Source organism: Lathyrus oleraceus, chromosome 1 (genome assembly GCF_024323335.1).
Source record: "Lathyrus oleraceus cultivar Zhongwan6 chromosome 1, CAAS_Psat_ZW6_1.0, whole genome shotgun sequence".
Classification (NCBI taxonomy): Eukaryota; Viridiplantae; Streptophyta; class Magnoliopsida; order Fabales; family Fabaceae; genus Lathyrus; species Lathyrus oleraceus.
Window position 1 is genome coordinate 419,183,373 of NC_066579.1, and position 17,901 is coordinate 419,201,273.

General features: G+C 36.2%; 1 non-coding gene across 1 annotated transcript; it reads right to left on the reverse strand.

Annotated features, from left to right (window-relative positions):
* Positions 1-13,843: 13,843 nt before the first annotated feature.
* TRNAP-AGG (transfer RNA proline (anticodon AGG)) lies at positions 13,844-13,915 on the reverse strand. The gene has a single exon. It is a non-coding gene; the product is annotated as a tRNA-Pro (tRNA).
* Positions 13,916-17,901: the final 3,986 nt, after the last annotated feature.

The following is a 17,901-nucleotide window of genomic DNA, read 5'->3' on the forward strand; positions in this document are numbered from 1 at the left end:
ATCTTAACAGAGTACGACATCCAGTATACTACCCAGAAAGCAATCAAAGGAAGCGTGCTAGCTGATCATTTGGCTCATCAAGCGGTGGACGATTATCAATCTATGAATTTTGAGTTTCCAGATGAGGACGTCATGTTTGTTACTGATAATGAAAAACCTGAACCGGATGAAGGACCCGAGCTGGGATCCCGATGGACTATGGTTTTTGATGGATCTTCTAATGCGTTGGGCCATGGTGTTGGGGTTGTACTTATTTCTCCCGGAGGTTACCATACACCTCTCACTGCTAGACTATGTTTTCACTGTACCAATAATATGGCTGAGTATGAAGCATGTATTTTGGGACTCAAAGCTGCTATAGATCGGCGAATCAAGTTTTTGAGCGTGTACGGAGATTCAGCCTTGGTAATCAGTCAGATCAAAGGAGAATGGGATACTAAACATCCAAATCTCATCCCTTATCGAGAGCGGGTGATGACATTAATCCCATACTTTGAAGAGATTACATTTGAACATATTCCACGAGAGGAGAATCAGTTGGCGGACGCATTAGCTACCATGTCATCTATGTTCAGAGTCAGATGGGGCAGCGAAGCTCCCATGATTACCATTGGACGGTTAGATGAACCGGCATACTGTTATGAACTTAGCACTGAGAGGGTACAGGATAAACCTTGGTTCCACGACGTAAAAAGATACTTAGAAGATCAGGAATACCCTGAAGGGGCATCCGTCAATGACAGAAAATTCCTGAGGAAGTTCTCCGCTAAATTCTTTCTGAGTAATGGAGTATTATACAAACGTAATCATGATTCAACTTTGCTTCGCTGTGTGGATAAAAAGGAAGCAGAAAGGATTATGGAAGACATGCATGACGGTATTTTTGGGACTCATTCTAATGGACATACAATGGCCAAGAAGATTCTGAGATCAGGGTATTATTGGTCTACCATGGAAGCTGATTGCAACCATCACTCCAGAACCTGTCACAAGTGTCAGATCTATGCGGATAAAGTACATGTGCCTCCTGCTCCATTGAACGTGTTAACAGCTCCTTGGCCTTTTGCAATGTGGGGCATCGATATGATCGGAGAGATTAAACCTACGGCTTCTAATGGACATCGCTTCATTCTCGTCGCTATTGATTACTTCACAAAGTGGGTAGAGGCAGCCTCATTTGCTTCTGTCACCAGGAATGTGGTGGCACGGTTCATCAAGAATAGCCTTATTTGTCGATATGGCATCCCTGAAAGAATTATCACTGACAATGGTACTAATTTGAACAACAAGATGATTACTGAACTCTGCACGCAGTTCAAAATTAAACACCATAACTCCTCTCCGTACCGGCCAAAGATGAATGGCGCCGTAGAGGCTGCTAATAAGAACATCAAGAAGATCATACAAAAGATGACAGTAACGTACAAAGACTGGCATGAGATGCTACCGTTTGCTCTCCACGGTTATCGCACTTCAGTACGCACTTCGACAGGGGCAACTCCTTTCTCTTTAGTCTACGGAACGGAAGCTGTTTTGCCAGTGGAAGTTCAGATTCCCTCTCTAAGGATCATGAAAGAGGCAGGTTTAAGCGAAGATGAATGGATTCAGACACGACTCGATCAGATAAATTTGATTGATGAAAAGAGACTTGCGGCTGTTTGTCATGGGCAGATATATCAGAAGCGCATGACCCAGGCATTTAACAAAAGAGTCAAGAGACAGGTGTATCAAATTGGTGACTTGGTGATCAAGCGTATCATTCTACCCCAAGGTGATCCCAGAGGCAAATGGACTCCCACATACGAAGGGCCATTTGTAGTTAAGAAGGTATTCTCTGGTGGAGCCATGATACTTGCTACAATGGATGGCGAAGACTTCCCGCATCCCGTGAACGCGGACATAGTTAAAAAATACTACGCATAGCAGAGACCCGCTAGGTCGATGTACCTAGGCAAAAGTAAGGGCATCCCGGCGAACCAAAAGGGTTCGGGCAAAAATTAGGGATAAACATATAAAAATGTACACCCGGCAAGTCGAAAACCTGAAAAGGCGGCTTGGGCAAAAAAGGGTATCCCGGTGGACTGAAAACCTGAAAAGGCGGTCCAGGCAAAAATTAGGGATTAACGCATATGACTATGTCCCGTTCTCTGTCAGCTTCAACCAAGTTCAAGGAACCGAACAAGCCAATCACTTCTATCCGCCAGCAGGAGATGAGATGCTCGAAGACATGATGACAGTAGTGGAATTAAAATCAATAGGACTTTCTCTGCATAGCTTTCTCTTTGTGTTCTTGACAATTTCCTCTTACTAGGATTTTTGTCTCCTTGTACACAGATTGCCTGTTCATAGGCCCTCTTTCAAAAAATCAATGCAATTTTATTTCACTTTTACTCTTCTGTTTTGTTTGCATAAATGTCCATTGATTTGATTTGAATTAATATATGCATTTGAATATGATCAATGTTTATCAAAATACATGCATGGAATGGCAATAGCAATTATTACCCGAATTCAGGATCAAGGAGAAGGTCTAACCATGCTTCCAATGAATCCGCTACCAATCTTATTCTCCCCAGCAAGCTTGTTTTTTCTCAGGAGAAATTGGCATTATTCCCCGGGCAAAGCCAGCTATTTCCCAGAAGAAGTCGATATCATCAGACAGATTGATCCTCTCTTTCATCCCTAGCCAGGCTCTGTTGAATATTTCCACCATCAGACCGAAATCAACAACCCCCTGCCGAGAAAGGGTCATCATTACAAGTATCTCCAATCAGTAGATGGGGATTTATTTTCCCCAGTAGAGTCTCCAAGCAGAACTTCTCATACGCATAACTCATTCATTACATCATTTCACAGCATACGCATGCATACAACATTCGCATTTATTTCTTGGCATAACACGAAACATCTCATGCATCATGACATGGCATGAAGCTAATTTTATTTTTCAGGTCAATTATCCTCCTGACATAGTCAAAACAAAGGTCTATTCAAACAGACATCTTTATCAATTACATTCAAGATGCAACTATATCCCTCAGATGCTACCTAGTGTACGGTACATTTCTGAAGTGTAGTCTAGTGTACGACTACCCCCTTTTTATCATCAGATTCAGCCTGATGGATGGCTCATTCTGCAACTCAGATTCGATCTAATGTACGATCCATTCTGAACTCCAGCAACTCCAATGCGGTCTAATGTACGACCCAGTTAGCCATTCGTCTCCTCAGATGCTACCTAGTGTACGGTACATTTCTGAAGTGTAGTCTAGTGTACGACTACCCCCTTTTATCACCAGATTCAGCCTAATGGACGGCTCAGTCTGCTCAGATACGGTCTAATGTACGACCCAATTTGACCTTCGTCTCCTCAGATGCTACCTAGTGTACGGTACATTTCTGAAGTGTAGTCTAGTGTACGACTACCCCCTTTTATCACCAGATTCAGCCTAATGGACGGCTCAGTCTGCTCAGATACGGTCTAATGTACGACCCAATTTGACCTTCGTCTCCTCAGATGCTACCTAGTGTACGGTACATTTCTGAAGTGTAGTCTAGTGTACGACTACCCCCTTTTATCATCAGATTCAGCCTAATGGACGGCTCATCCGGCAACTCCAATACAGTCTATCATAAGACCCATTTGGATCTTCAACTCAGAGACGATCTGGCGTACGATCCATTCTGATTTTTCATCCTCAGCAAAGTCATCTGCCTAACGAACAGCTCACTCTGATACTCAGATATGGTCCAGTGTATGATCCATTCTGATCCCTTATCCCCAGCAGCATATAGCATACTCAGACTCCCCAGTGAAGTCAACAGCATGATGGATGACTCATTATATGGTCTAACGTACGACCCGGTATGACACCCATGTCTTCAGATATCGTCTAACGTACGACACAATCTGAAGCTCTCATCATCAAACTTCCTGGATGGTACCTTTAAGCCCATCTTCATCAAGACTAACCTGTGATTAGCAAGAGCAAATTTTTGGGGCATTCTAGTGTTCAATAATCTTCCACCTCCAGACCACGAATGGCGTACACACCATTCTAACTCTCTCGGTTCAAGAATATTGAACAGGGGCAGCTGTCATACCCCAAAATTTGCCCATTAATATTTCAAGACATTTTTCAAGGCATTCTGACTCATTTTTATGACACTGATCTTAAAGGAACAAAGGCCCAACTCACGAATGGCCCAATCCAGAAAATGACCCAAACTGGCCTGTTCGCTACCAGCTCGCCTAGCGAACGTTACGTTCGCTACCAGCTCGCCTAGCGAACGTTCGCTACCAGCTCGCCTAGCGAACGTTCGCTACGCGTTCGCTACCAGCTCGCCTAGCGAGGCTGACAGACAACAAAAAAATTTCGGGCTTCGTTCTGAGCCCATTAGGTCATGAAAAAGGGCATTATAAATACCAGCACTTCAGGAACGAAAAAGGAACGAGAAAAAAGAGGACGAAAAAAGGAGAGAGGAGAACCCTAGCAAGCAAACCCTAGTGCTCACAGAAGGAAACCCTGAAGGAAAAGCCGGCGGCACCAAGTTCTACCGCCGCCCAATTCAATCCGATTTTCCGATTCGAAGTCACAACTCAGCTGTTAACAGGTTTACATTGCTATCATTGTTTTTATATTCTTAATTTGCATATGACTTTATGATTAGATTTATGAAATACCTTAAGCTTGGCATGTGAACTTTAGTATATACCATGCATACTTTAAATGATTAATTGTATAATTGCAGTAATGAGATCCATAAGGCATAAAATTGGTTGAGATTGTACTGATATCATATTCAAAAACCAGCAGCGCTCGCTAGCACATCGCTAAGCGAGCCAGTAGCGAATACTCGCTAGGCCTTCGCTAGGCGAAGCAGGGGCGAATGGGACAGTGGCTGTTTCAATTTTTTTGGCGGTTCTATCTTATGTTATTATAATTCTGCATCATTTGATTTGAGTTCATGATTGTTGTGTTTATTTTATGGTGCAACTTTCAATTATATTTTATCTCGATGCTCTAATCCGTGTGTTGAATTGTGTAAAGGTTTACATGTTTCCAAGAAAAAAGACCGCCGTTAGGTCTTCCACTTTATTTGTGGGATACCCTTGTGGAGACTCACCCTAAATCGCTTAATTAATTTTAATGTGTTAATTTTAATAATTAATTTTAATGTATTAATTTTAATGTATTATTTTTAATGTATCATTTTTAATGTATTGATTTTAATGTGGAGATTCATCATAATCACCTAATTAACTTTAAAATGTGGCCTTTAAATATGTGATCTTGGACCTCTCTTTTGCCTTACGATATTACGGTATAATGGTCATGTCCCGCGAATGTAGGGATACACTTAGCAAAGACCCTTCGATTAAATCATCATAAAATAAATCCTGGTCCCTCGGATGTTGCCTTCGAAAATACGATTTTGTCCCTCGATGACCCTTCGGTGTAGCCTACGGTTAAATGATGATCGTCCCTTCGAATGCTAAGGTATCCTTACAACTGTTGCCTTCAATGACCTATCGATGACCCTACGATGACCCTTAAACATCCAAAGGGTAAAATTACTTACTCCTCAATAGTAAGGACAGTTTTACCCTCATAAGGATAGGAAATGCCCATAACGACCTTAGGAAGGTATAACTCTCAATTACTGGATCATAACCTAAAATACTTTTTACACCTCACACATTTCTAAACTATTTTTTTAAACAATTTTCAAAACTAAACGAGATAACCACTTTGTATATATTCATACAAGAATCATTACAAAGTTAAATTCTCTTTTCAAACATTTTTCAAGCAATTCACCGACACTTTTTCAGACAAAAAGATAAGTGATCCAGCAATTAAGAGCCCATGGATAACCATGGATACAAAGGGTGCTAACACCTTCCCTTTGTATAATGTACCTCCCGAACCCAAAATCTATTGAGGTCTTTCCTGTTCTTTTCCACCTTTCCTTATTGGATAAAAGAAAAGTCGGTGGCGACTCTTGCTATCCGCGACATTGCGATAAAAAGCAAAACACCCCAAGTCAGTTCACCGTATGACAGTATCAAAAGCAGTCAGAAGCCAGGAAAAGATCTGATGGTGGTCAGAAGTCAGAAAGCTCAACCTCTGATAGACAAAAGAATGCTCAGAAGGGAAAAGAGAAGTATGACAAGAAGAAGATCCAATGTTACTGTTGTAAGAAGTTTGGTCACTTTGCTAGAGACTGTTGGTCAAACAAGGAGAGAAAATCAGAAGAAGCAAATATAGCCAGAAGTTCTGATGACGAATCTGTGCTATTGATGGCCTCTGAATCTGATGATATGGATCTGATAGACTGGTGGTATATGGACACTGGCTGTTCAAATCATCTTACTGGAAACAAGAAATGGCTGGTTGACTTTGACTCTGAAAAGAGGACAAAGATCAGATGTGCTGATGACAAATATCTTAATGCAGAAGGTATGGGAAATGTCAGAGTGATTCTGAACAATGGGAAAACAGCATTGATTCAGAATGTGTGGTATGTACCTGGCATCAGAAGCAATCTGATGAGTGTGGGACAATTAATTGAGAAAGGTTTTTCAGTTACCATGAAGGACAATCTTCTGAAGCTGTATGACTGCAATCAGAAGTTGATTATAGAGTCAGAACAGGGAAGGAATAGAACATTCAAGGTGAATGTCAGAACTACAGACTCAGAATGTCTTAGTGCAACAAGTGCTGAGAAGGAGAGTGAGTTGTGGCACAGAAGATTTGGTCATTTGAATTTCAGAAGCTTAAAACATTTGAATTCAAAGAAGTTGGTACATGGAATTCCTGCAATTAAGAAGCCTGAAAAGTCATGCAAAGTTTGCATGGAAGGAAAACAACCACGATTGCCATTTGCGTCAGAAACTGCTCCAAGAGCAAAACATGCCTTGGGAGTTGTACATTCTGATGTGTGTGGTCCATTTCCAGTAGCATCGATTGGAGGGAATAAATACTTTGTGTTATTTGTTGATGAATTCACAAGAATGACATGGGTATCCCTTATTAAGTTTAAACACAAGGTGTTTGATGAATTCAAGAAGTTCAAAATGAAGACTGAGAATCAGAGTGGTCAGAAGTTGAAGATTCCTAGAACTGACGGTGGAGGTGAGTATAACTCCAAAGAGTTCCAGAAGTTCTGTGAGGAGAATGGAATTGAGCATGAGGTTACTGCTCCTTATACCCCTCAACACAATGGTCTTGCCGAAAGAAGAAACCGCACTTTGCTTGATATGGTGAGAAGCATGCTAAAGGAGAAGAAACTTCCTCAGAAGCTCTGGGGAGAAGCTGCTGCCACTGCAACGTATGTACTCAACCGATGTCCTACGAAGAAGTTGAAGGAAATAGTTCCAATACAGAAGTGGACTGGAGATAAGCAAAGTGTTAGTCATCTGAAGGTGTTTGGTTCTGTTTGCTATAAACATGTTCCAGAAGCCAGAAGACAGAAGCTGGATGATAGAAGCAAAGTGATGATTCTGATAGGGTACCACAGTACAGGTGCATACAAGCTCTATTGTCCAGAAACCAACAAAATTGAATTCAGCTGAGATGTGATTGTGAAGGAATCAGAATTTTGGAATTGAGATAAGTCTCAATCTGATTCTGATGTTAGAACTTCTGAAGAAAGGTCAGAGTTAAGAATTTCTGAAGTTGGAGTAAACTCTGACGTTGGTTCTGATTCTGATAGTGATTCTGACTCTGGAGAAGACTCAGAAGATGAATGTGACTCTGATGATCCAGACTCTGATGACCCAGACTCTGATGGTAATCCAGATTCTGGTGGCAATTCAGACTCTGGAAATATGCCAGCCCCTGAAGATGGTCAAAGCTCTGGAGGAAGTCAACCATCTGAAGCTAGAAACTCTGAAGCTCAAGACTCTGAACAAGTTCAGAGACCTTAAAGAATCAGAAACATCCCCAGAAGATATGCAGAATTTGACATGCTGCAAGACACTGAAGTAGACTCTGAAGGAGAAGTTATTCAGTGTGCCATGTTAGTAGACTCTTAACCCATAAGTACAGAAGAGGCTCTTAAGCAGAAGCTCTGGTTGAAGGCCATGAAAGAAGAACTTGATGCTATAGAGAGAAACAAGACTTGGAAGCTGACAGAACTTCCAAAAGACAAGAAAGCCATCAGCGTCAGATGGGTTTTCAAGCAGAAGTTAAAGCCAGATGGTTCAATTGGCAAACATAAAGCAAGGTTGGTAGCCAGATGATTTCTACAGAAACCTGGGATGGATTACTCTGAAGTGTTTGCACCTGTAGCAAGACATGAAACAATCAGAATGGTGATTGCAATAGCTGCTAACAGAAATTGGCCTCTGATGCATTTAGATGTAAAATCTGCATTTCTGAACGGTCCATTAAAAGAAGAAGTTTACGTGTCACAACCTCCTGGATTTGTGAAAAAGAATCAGGAAGGGATGGTGTACAGATTATACAAAGCTCTATATGGATTGAAACAAGCGCCCAGAGCTTGGAATCAGAAGATTGATTCATTTTTCAAGAAGCAGGGCTTTCAGAAATGTGAGATGGAGTACGGTGTCTATGTTCAACATACTTCTGAAGGAAATATGACTCTGGTATGTTTATATGTTAATGATATACTACTGACTGGAAGTTCTGAACAGGAGATAGCCAAGTTCAAGAAAGTTCTGATGAATGTATTCGAAATGACTGATCTAGGCAAAATGACATACTTTCTAGGGATGGAATTCAGATACTTTGAGAAAGGTATTATTTTGCATCAACTCAAGTATGAATTAGAAATTCTGAAGAGATTTGATCTGAAGAATTGTAAGATTGCTGTCACACCTTCTGATACAAATCAGAAACTGGATTCTGACTCTGATGGAAAGGATGTGGACGCTACAACCTTCAAACAGTTGGTTGGTTCTCTGAGGTATTTGTGCAATACCATACCTGATATTTGCTATTCAGTTGGGATGGTTAGTAGGTTCATGAGTAAACCTAAGTGGTCCCATTACCAAGCTGCTGTCAGGATTCTGAGGTATATCAAGGGAACTCTGAAGTATGGAGTATCATTTCCTTCTAGAAGAAAGGATGAGTCAGAACTTCTGAGTTATTCAGATTCTGATTGGTGTGGAGACAGAGTTGACAGAAGAAGTACGTCTGGGTACTTATTCAAATTTCTGGGAGGTCCCATTTCTTGGTGTTCCAAGAAGCAACCTGTTGTGGCGTTGTCAACTTGTGAAGCTGAATACATTGCAGGTGCTGTTACTGCATGCCAAGTTGTGTGGATTCTGAATCTATTACAGGATCTGAAGATTAAAATAAACAAACCTCTGAAGCCGATGATTGACAACAAGTCTGCAATCAATCTTGCCAGAAACCCAGTGTTGCATGGGAGAAGCAAGCACATTGAGACCAAATATCATTTTCTGAGACATCAAGTTCAGAGGGGAGTGTTAGAAGTTGTACACTGCAACACTCAGAAATAGTTGACAGATGTTCTGACGAAAGCTATCAAGACTGATCAATTTCTCAGATTAAGGGATGGAATTGGTGTTACAAATTTTGATGGAATATGAATTAAGGGATGGTATTAGAAGTAATTCATATTTATTAGTTGTACTATTTTCTTAGCCCCTAAGTTTGTTAGAGGGTATTTTAGTATTTTATCCTATTCTAGTAACCCTAGTTTTATCTTATAAATAAGGTGACAATCATTGTAACTTTTATCATGTTTTGTAGCCGTCATTCTCTTAATAGAATATTTCCGTCCATCATTTATTCTACCTTTGCACCAACAAGAAGCACACCACTTCCTTGATTTAAGAAGCATCAAACATATGGTGGACTTTGAATCAACCCAATTCAAAGAACCTTTTCACAAAATAGAAAATACACTTTTCACCAATACACCATGATGAAAAATAATATACACATGTTTATGCAAATTTGAGTAATATTTAACTTGACTTAAATTCCAAGATAATCAATTTATTTTATATTTTCTTCCATTTATTTTTTATTTTATTGTCATTTTTCTGTTCTTGATTATGTTTTATTTGCAAGTATAAAGTTTGACATTACAAGATGCAATCTTATAAGTTTATTAGTGAAATTTACCTCACAATTCCATCACAATTTTCGAACATTTCTTTCTCATGTCATTAGTCATTAGTAAATATATTCATTCTATATTCTGATCAACTTATTTTTCTTATATTGTTTTTTCTACTATATTGCATCTTGGCTTTTTGAATTTTGTTTTATTTTTATTTTTAATTTTGTTGTTGTTTTTTTGTTTTTGATAATGTTTTGTTTATAAATATAGAGTTTGACATCACAAAATGCATTTTTTTAAAAGAAAATAGAAAAATCAAATTATTTTTCTATAAACTTTTGTCTCAAATATATTTTATTGCCTTTTTTTTAAAATTTTGTTTCTTTCAAATACATAGTCTTGCTTATGAATTTTAAAACATCACATTTTTGTTTTTTATTAAGTAATTTTCTATTTTATCAATTTTTTATTATTTAAAAAATAATTATTTTATTTTTTCAAGTATATTATTATTTTTTCTATTTTATCAATTTATTATATTTTTTTTCACCTATGGTTTATTTCTTTCTTTTTGTTTCACTTATATTTTCATTTTCTTTTATTTATTATCATTTTTTGTAAGTTTCCACCCAATATTCTATAATAAATAATTATTTATTGTGTATGATAAATAATTAATTAATTAACGAATAAAAATAAACATCATTAATCAACAAATAATAAATAATTAAAAAATGGGAAATGTTAACTTGTGCCCCTAGGACACAAGTTAAGAAACCTACTTATAGAATATTTGTATTGGAAAAAATAATTAAAAAAATAATTTTATATTTTTATTAAAATCAGTACACAATTTCCAAAATAACATTTCTTCATTTGATTCTTAACTTGTGCCCCTAGGACACAAGTTAACATTCCCCTTAAAAAATATCATCTAACACATACTCACATTCTTATTAACTTCTTAACCCCCGATAACCAAACCTCATGATTCTGTATTATTTTCATTTATTATTTATTTAACTATCTATCTATTAAGAATTTAATTGATATACACTGACAGTGTAAAAGAATTTTACACCGTCGGGTAATCCTATCCGTTGGATATTGAAATAAATTTGACTTTTATTTTAAAAACCTATAAAGTAATGCAAACGGGTGATGGTGATAAATCGACAGTGTAAATTTTTTTTATACTGACAGTGCATAGTAATTAATCTCATCTATTAATTAATAAATTAAAAAAATCACTTATAGAAAAACCAACTCACGTTTCCAATATCTCATTTTTCCCATTAACTAAATCTCACAATTATATTATAAATCAATTATTTATTAAATTAAAATAATATTTTATGATTGTTGAAAAGTGTAAATTTCAAGTTATTTTTCTATACAATTTGTTTAGAACTTATCTCATTGTTATTTTTTATTTCATTTTGATTTTGTTTTTTTATTGTGTCTAGAACATGATTAAAATTTTGAAATGATTAAAGTTTAAATTTTAAAAAATAAGATTTGAGATATACTTGAAATGACTAAAGTTTAAAATTTTGAAATAACTAAAGTTTAAATTATTAAACTACTCATAATTATTATAAAAAAATACACTTGATAAAATATAAACATTCATATAAATATATTTTATATTTTTTCAAAAATAATACTTATTAATAGCAATTCAATAAAATTTGTTATACCCGGTTAGACGTCTAATGTTAAGATTATTCTTTAGTTTTCATTAAGTCCGAGAGATTTTTTCCCACCCCTTTTGAAAATGAGGATATGTGTATAGTTGCATCACAAAGTTTATCGATATATGATGATTTAATTTTGTTGATTTTATTCTTGTAGTAGAAAGGTAAACCATATTTCTTTTCAATTATTAATTATATTAAATTATATATTATTTTAATATTTTTAAATGAACATACAATATTATAATTTCTTATATTCTTGCAAAAGATAGTTAAAATAAAGGCAAGACAACCCAACACAATCAAAAGACAGCTGCATCTTTCAAATTTGGTGGTCCAATTATTTTGTCAAATATAACTTTTTTTCATCAATATATACAAACTTAATGATGAAGGATGAAGGTTTAATACATGTACATTTTTCGAAATATATATTTGGTGAGGAGTAAATGAAAACCATTGACATTATGATAATAAATAATGTCTTTAATTACGCTTGGTTTGAAACCTATCATATGTATTTATTTATCACATACCTCAAACAATATATATATATATATATATATATATATATAATTTTATGATGGTCAATTTATTAATAGTTGTGTTATTCATATTTCAATTTTCTTACGTAACAAACTTATATGATAAATTCATTCACTCGCATACATTAGCCCATAAATTTACAATCATCTCCCACGAATCACATATAGATCTCATAACATAGTCATCTCCCACGAATCACATATAGATCTGATAACACACGTGGTAACAAATATTTAGATGGAAAATTAAGACATAATAACAGATCAATATGCGGCGGATATAAAATTCCACATATTTGTAGAAACCTTGAGAATCAACAACAAATATAAGATGACAATTCGAATAAATAAAGACACACAAAAAATACTAATATTTTAACATGGAAAAATCTTTAATATGAGAGTAAAAATTATGAGTCGTTCAGAACAAAAAAAATAACTTCACTATAATCAATTAAGGGTATAAGAGAGTCTTAAATTGATTCATAAACTAGTGCTAACAATCCTAAATCACAAAGAAAACTAGCTTACAAATAAGAATCAAAAGTTGAAAAATTTCTTAAATCTGCAGCTTCAGTGCGAAGCAGATATCTCTCACCTCAGATGTTGTTTTAATCATGTAGCCCAAAGTGAAATTTTCGGAATCAATGTCTTCAGCCATATTAGAGTCAAAGTAGCCCACTAGAGTAGGCTTATCTCCTCCAAAATAAAGCCTCACAGAAGTAGTACCGCGAAGATACCTTAAAATTCATTTTACATAGTTCCAATGCTCTCTACCTGGATTTGACTGAAATCTACTGACTGTACCAACAACATGTTCTGTATATGGTCTTATACACACCATTGCACACATCAAACTACCCACATACGCATAAAGAATATGTTTCATATCAAACACTTCATCTTCACTTGAAATAAGTAGCAAGAGGAGTGCTTACCGCCTAAGAACTTTCCATTTTAAATATTTGCAACACTCTTTCGATATAATGTTCTTGTGAAATTTAAAGTTTCTTCTCTTTTATTTCACGCATGATTCTAATGCCAAGAATTCGTTTAGCTACTCCCGTGTCTTTCATGGCAAATGACTCTCTCAATTGCTTCTTTAACGTGTCAATGTTAGAAATACTTTCTCCTATAATAAGCATATCATCAACATATAACAACAGGATGATGAAGTCGTCGTTAATTTTTTTTTTTACAAAGGCACAATGATCTGAAGTAGTCTTATGGTATCCTTGATCACATATAACAAACTCTAACTTCTTGTACCACTGCCTTGGAGCCAGGGACGGAGCCAAAGATTTTGAATTGTGGGGGCAATATATTAATATATGAATTTATTTTCAGCAATTAATTCAATGAAAATGAACCCTTTTGGACCGAAGTGAAGTGAAATCATTATATTATATATTTATATTTACCATAAATTTGTTACATGTTTGAATCTTTTTGAAAAACTATGAAGTGTAAAAAACCGAAAAATTGGACCGAAAACAACATAAAAGGGGCATTCCGAATTGGACCGAAAACAACATAAAAGGGGCATTCCGAGAATTGAACTCGGGACCTCTCGCACCCTAAGCGAGAATCATACCACTAGACCAAATGCCCATGTGTGATAAAAACTTGAAAACTATGTAATTGACAGATAAAAATGAAAACATAAAACATTTAATTGAGTTAAGAAAAGCTTCAATAACCCGTGAAAAACAAAGACTAGAAACTGAAATCACATAAACAAGAAATGGCAATTTCATCTTCATTCACGAGCGTGCACATCACCGCCTTAGACGCAATAACAAACGTAAACTCTCTCTTCACACTCGGCGTCTTCATCGGCTTATCCTTCAACCCTAACGACCCTTCCAACAACCTAAATTCATATCCGAACTGCATCCCCACCGCCGCCATCGTCGAAAATCTGTCGCCTTCCATGTCTACTCTTTCAGCTCCTTCCTCTTCTCCAGCCTCGTCGCTCTCGCACTCAAACAAGCTATCCGTCTCTCCCGCACTTCCTCCGCTGTAGCTCATATCACAGATCTGCTCTCCGTGTCGGTATGCTTGTTTTCGGTATCAAATCTGTTTCCGATTGCGCTTTTCTTATGCTTGCGCAACACGGTTCTAATTGATGACATATTTACAACAGATGAGAACATATCATTAAAGTCAACACCATTTCTTTGACGAAAACCTTTCACCACTAATCTGCCTTTATATCTTGGAGACTTAGAGTTGCTCTCATGTTTAACTCTATAAATCCACATATTCTCGAAAGTCCTTTTTCCTTTAGGAAACTTCACTAAATCATAAGTGTGATTATCATGCAATGATTTGATCTCATCAAGCATTGCATCCAACCATTTTTGATTTTCATTACTTTCCATGGCCTCTTGAAAACACTCAGGTTCACCCTCATCAGTTAAGGTCACATACTCATCATAATTATACTTTGTAGAAGGTTGTCTCTACCTGTTAGACCTCCTAAGTTGAACTTAATATGATTCTGGAGCTTCACCAAGATTCTCATCCTGTGACATATCACTTTCCCCTTCACCATCATTAGTTGGAATATTTACCTCATCTTCAAGTTGTTGATCATAAACATAATCATATGGCTCACCATTATGATCATCACCACCAATAGTATCCAGATTATGACTAGGTAACTGAAATGGATCAACATTAGACAAAATGATTATTGGGTGTACCCTTCTCTACCTTATCAATGTCTTCAATAGTTTGGTCTTCCATGAACACCACTTCGCGGCTTCAGATAAGCTTCTTCCCTACAGGATCATACAACCTGTAACCAAAATCATTTTGCCCATAGCCGATGAAGATACATTGTTTTGAATTTGCATCCAACTTGAATATTTCATCCTTTGGAATATGCACAAAAACCTCACAACCAAAGACTCTCAAATGATCATACTTGACATTGTTTCCAAACTAAATTTTGTCTGGAAGTACACTGTTCAAAGCAACAATATGAGTGAGATTAGAAACATGCACTATCGTGTAAAGTTCCTCACCCCAATAATGATTAGGAAACTTAGCTTCAGAGAGCGTACACCTTACTCTCTTAATTAGTGTTCGATTCATCCTCTATGTTAAATCATTCAATTGGGGAGTTTTAGGAGGAGTCTTTTCATGTGCAATACCATGTTGCTTGCAATAGTAATCAAATGGTTCATAATATTTTCTACCATTGTCTGAACTAACACATTTCATCTTTTCGCCTGTCTGCCTCTCAACTAAAGCATGGAATTCTTTGAACTTTTCTAACACTTAGTCTTTTGTCTTCAATGCATAAACCCATAGTTTCCTGAAGCAGTCATCAGTAAAGGTAACAAAATAAAATTCACCACTAAATTATGTTTCCTTTAATAGACCACAAACATCAATATTTACCAATTGAAGCAACTTTGACTTCCTTGAGGGAGGATGTCTCTTGAAAGATACTCTAGTTTGTTTACCAACCATGCAATGAGAACACTTCTCCAAATCTGCATTCTTTAATCCAGGAAGAACATCCTTTTTGGCCAAAACATTCATCCCATTTTTACTAATATCATTAAGTCTTAGGTGCCACAAAGATGCTTCCATGTCAATAGCATTCACACTATCCCAAGCAACCAAAGTTTTGTCCAATACTGTATAGAAAGATTTTCTCTTATAGCCTCAACCAAGTTACCTTTGTTGAGAATCCACTTTCTAGAACCAAAGTGATTGTCATAACCACAATCATCAAGCATATGCACATAGATCAAATTAAAGTAGACATCTGAAGCATTTTTGACACATCTAAGCAACAATTACATTCCCATGTTGATTTGCAAGCAAACATCACCAACACCAATTACCTTAGATACACCACCATTACCCATCTTCAACACTACAAAGTCACCATAACTATAATATGTGAAGAAATCCTTCCTTGGTGTAACATGTAATGTTGCACCACTGTCAACTATCCACATGCTCTTGTCTGATACAATATTAACAAACTCATGATCATAAAGAATAATAAGATCATCATTAGTAGCAGTAGTAACATGATCATCATCATGCTCTTCATGGTATATTTGTTTATACTTACCCTTCTTGCCTTTGTAATCTCTTTTCCATTGATAGTAATAGTTATGTACATGTCCTGTTTTGTGACAATAATGATACTCTAGATTCTTGTATCGTAACTTGTACTTGCTTCTGCTAATCTATCTACCACCCTTCGTTTCCTTTGTATCATTTATCCCCCTATTTTTAGTGACAAGTACCTCGGATTGAGATAAAAAACCACGTGCCTTCCTTCTCATATCCTCATTAAGAGTATCACCATTATCCATTTCCAAAGAAACAACACCTCTAGGAGCATAACTTGTGATAGAAACCCGAAATGTCTCCCAAGATTCTGGTAAAGACAACAATAGAAATAGTCCTAAAAGTTCATCATCAAATTTGATACTAATTCCATACATTTGATGAAGGATCCCTTGAAATTTACTCAAGTGATTTTAAATAGAAGTCCCCTCCTTATACTTCAAACTTATGAAGCTATTCAACAAGAATAATTCATTATTCCCTGATTTATAGGCATATAAGGACTTTATCTTCTTCCGCAAAGTTTTTACATGTGTCTCATTAGCAATATGATTATAAACATTACCTTCTACATATTTCTGGGTAAAACCACATACCTATGGATGTTCAAACTCTCATTCTTCACCAGGCACAAAATCTGGCTTTGCGAAACAAAAAACTAGTAAATGCATTTTTTTCACAAATAATAAGTATTTCATCTTTCCCTTCTATAAATGGTAATTAGAACCATTCAACAATACCATCTTCATCTTTGTATTTGACTCCATCATTCAAACAAGTAAAATAGACTTTAACCAAGAGCTCTGATGCCAATATGGTGGGAAATCAAGACACAATAACATACCGATATGCAGCGGATATAAATTCCCCACACTTGTAGGAACCTTGAGGATCAACAACAAATATAAGACAACAAATTGAACAAATAAAGGCACAAAAGAATACTAATATTTTAACATGGAAAACCCCTCAATATGAGACTAAAGACCATGAGTTGTCCATACCAAATAAACGGATCCACTATAATCAATTAAGGGTGCAAAAGATTCTTAAAGTGATTCACAAACTAGTGCTAACAACTGCAAATCACAAAGCAAACTAGCTTACAAATAAGAATCAAAAGGCAGAAAAATTTCCCAAATCTGTAGATTTAGTGCGAAGTAGATATTTCTCATCTCAAACGTTTTTTTTAAAAGGCTGAATGGTCAAATGTTAGATACATGTGTTACGAATCTGTCCTCTAAATTTGAGCTCGATCATACTGTTAACAATTCATGGATCGTCCATTTAGTGAGACTGACTTCGGAAAAACAGAGTAGGTTTCTCTCCTCTTTTCTCTCTTTTGAATCTTTATTTCCTCTCTATCTCTCTCAACCCTAAATGTATCCTTTCCTCTTAAATAAGTAAAACAAATGGGCTAATCATATTTGTGTTAGAACAAGATTTGTTCATTCCCTTAAAAAGTTTTGATGATAACAAAGTATTTAAAGAACAAT